This window comes from Arachis stenosperma, chromosome 5 (genome assembly GCF_014773155.1).
Source record: "Arachis stenosperma cultivar V10309 chromosome 5, arast.V10309.gnm1.PFL2, whole genome shotgun sequence".
In the NCBI taxonomy this organism is placed as follows: domain Eukaryota; kingdom Viridiplantae; phylum Streptophyta; class Magnoliopsida; order Fabales; family Fabaceae; genus Arachis; species Arachis stenosperma.
The window spans coordinates 65,375,875-65,378,360 of record NC_080381.1 but is presented as its reverse complement, the minus strand read 5'-3'; the positions used below and the strand labels follow the sequence as shown (position 1 = coordinate 65,378,360).

The window sequence follows — 2,486 nt, the reverse complement described above, 5'->3', positions numbered from 1 at the left end:
AGGAATTATACAGAAAAAGCTGAGCATTCAAAAATGCCCAGTGAAGAAGGCAGACTGGCGTTTAAACGCCAGCCAGGGCACCTGGTTGGGCGTTTAACGCCCAAAAAGGGTGCATTTTGGGCGTTAAACGCCAGAATGTATACCATTCTGGGCGTTTAACGCCAGGATGGTGCTAGGAGGAAGATTTTGTTTTCAAAATCAATTTTTTTCAAGTTTTCAAAGTTTTTCAAAACCAAATCTTTTTCAAATCATATCTTTTCAATCAAATGTTTTCAAAATCAATTTCTTTCCTTTTTCAAAGATACTTACTAACAATTAATGATTTGATTGAACATTTCTTGCCTTTTCTATTAAGAAAGGTTTTATGTTTGAATCATATCTTTTCTTGTTAGGCAAGTCATTAATTTTTAAAATCACATCTTTTCAAATTGTTTTCAAATCATAACTTTTAAAATTGTTTTCAAATCATATTTTCTCAATCACATTTTTTTAAACCAATCATATCTTCTTAACCACATCTTTTCCAAAATAGTTTTCAATCAAATCTTTTTAATTTCTAATTTCAAAATCTTTTTCAAAAATCACTTGATTTCTTTTTCACTATGAATTTTCGAAAATCTTCTTCCCTCCTTCCCACATCCTTCTATTTATGGAGTACCACTCCTTCTAAATGCACAATTCAAACCTTATCTAATTAAAGTTCGAATTCTTCTTCTCCTTCTTCTTACTATTTCTATTTTCCTCTGACACTTCAAGGAATCTCTATACTGTGACATAGAGGATTCCACAGTTTCTTTTTCTCTTCTCTTTCATATGAGCAGGAGCAGAGACAAAGGCATTCTTGTTGAAGCTGATCCTGAGCCTGAGAGAACCTTGAAGCGAAAGCTAAGAGAAGCTAGAGCACAACTCTCTGTTGAGGACCTGACCAAATTCTTCAAGGAAGAAGAACCCATGGCAGCCGAAAACAACAACAATGCCAACAATGCAAGGAAGGTGCTGGGTGACTTTACTGCACCTACTCCTGATTTTTATGGGAGAAGCATCTCTATCCCTGCCATTGGAGCAAACAACTTTGAGCTTAAGCCTCAATTAGTTTCTCTAATGCAACAGAATTACAAGTTCCATGGACTTCCAATGGAAGATCCTCATCAGTTCTTAGCTGAATTCTTGCAAATCTGTGACACAGTCAAGACTAATGGGGTTAACCCTGAGGTCTACAGACTGATGCTATTCCCTTTTGCTGTAAGAGACAGAGCTAGAATATGGTTGGATTCTCAACCTAAAGAAAGCCTGGACTCTTGGGAAAAGCTAGTCAATGCCTTCTTGGCAAAGTTCTTTCCACCACAAAGATGGAGTAAGCTTAGAGTGGAAGTCCAAACCTTCAGACAGAAGGATGGAGAATCCCTCTATGAAGCTTGGGAAAGATACAAACAATTAATCAGAAGATGTCCCTCAGACATGCTTTCTGAATGGAGCATCATAGGTATTTTCTGTGATGGTCTCTCTGAACTATCCAAGATGTCTTTGGATAGCTCTGCAGGAGGATCTCTTCATCTGAAGAAGATGCCTGCAGAAGCTCAAGAATTGATTGAAATGGTTGCAAATAACCAATTCATGTACACTTCTGAAAGGAATCCTGTGAACAATGGGACTAGTCAGAAGAAAGGAGTTCTTGAGATTGATACTCTGAATGCCATATTGGCTCAGAACAAGATATTGACTCAACAAGTCAATTTGATTTCTCAAAGTCTGTCTGGAATGCAAAATGCACCAAACAGTACTAAGGATGCTTCATCTGAGGAAGAAGCTTATGATCCTGAGAACCCTTCCATGGAAGAGGTGAATTACCTAGGAGAACCCTATGGAAACACCTATAATTCTTCATGGAGAAATCACCCAAACCTCTCATGGAAGAATCAAGAGAGACCTCAACAAGGTTTCAATAACAATAATGGTGGAAGAAACAGGTTTAGCAATAGCAAGCCTTTTCCATCATCTTCTCAGCAACAGACAGAGAGTTCTAAGCAGAATACTTCTGACTTAGCAACAATGGTCTCTGATCTAATAAAGACCACTCAAAGTTTCATGAATGAAACAAGGTCCTCCATCAGAAATTTGGAAGGACAAGTGGGTCAGCTGAGCAAGAAAGTTACTGAACTCCCTCCTAGCACTCTCCCAAGTAATACAGAAGAAAATCCAAAGGGAGAGTGCAAAGCCATAGACATGGCCGAATATGGAGAAGAAAGAGAGGAGGAGGACGCCACTGAGGAAGACCTCAGTGGGCGTGCACTAACCTCCTCTGAGTTCCCCAATGAGGAACCATGGGAATCTGAGGCTCAAATTGAGACCATAGAGATTCCATTGGACTTACTTCTGCCATTCATGAGCTCTGATGAGTATTCTTCCTCTGAAGAAGATGAGTATGTCACTGAAGAGCAAGTTGCTAAATACCTTGGAGCAATCATGAAACTAAATGACAAGTTATT

General features: G+C 38.7%; 1 non-coding gene across 1 annotated transcript; it reads right to left on the bottom strand.

Moving 5' to 3' along the window:
- Window positions 1–1,356: 1,356 nt before the first annotated feature.
- On the bottom strand, window positions 1,357–1,464 carry LOC130984238 (small nucleolar RNA R71). The gene has a single exon (XR_009088185.1). It is a non-coding gene; the product is annotated as a small nucleolar RNA R71 (small nucleolar RNA).
- Window positions 1,465–2,486: the final 1,022 nt, after the last annotated feature.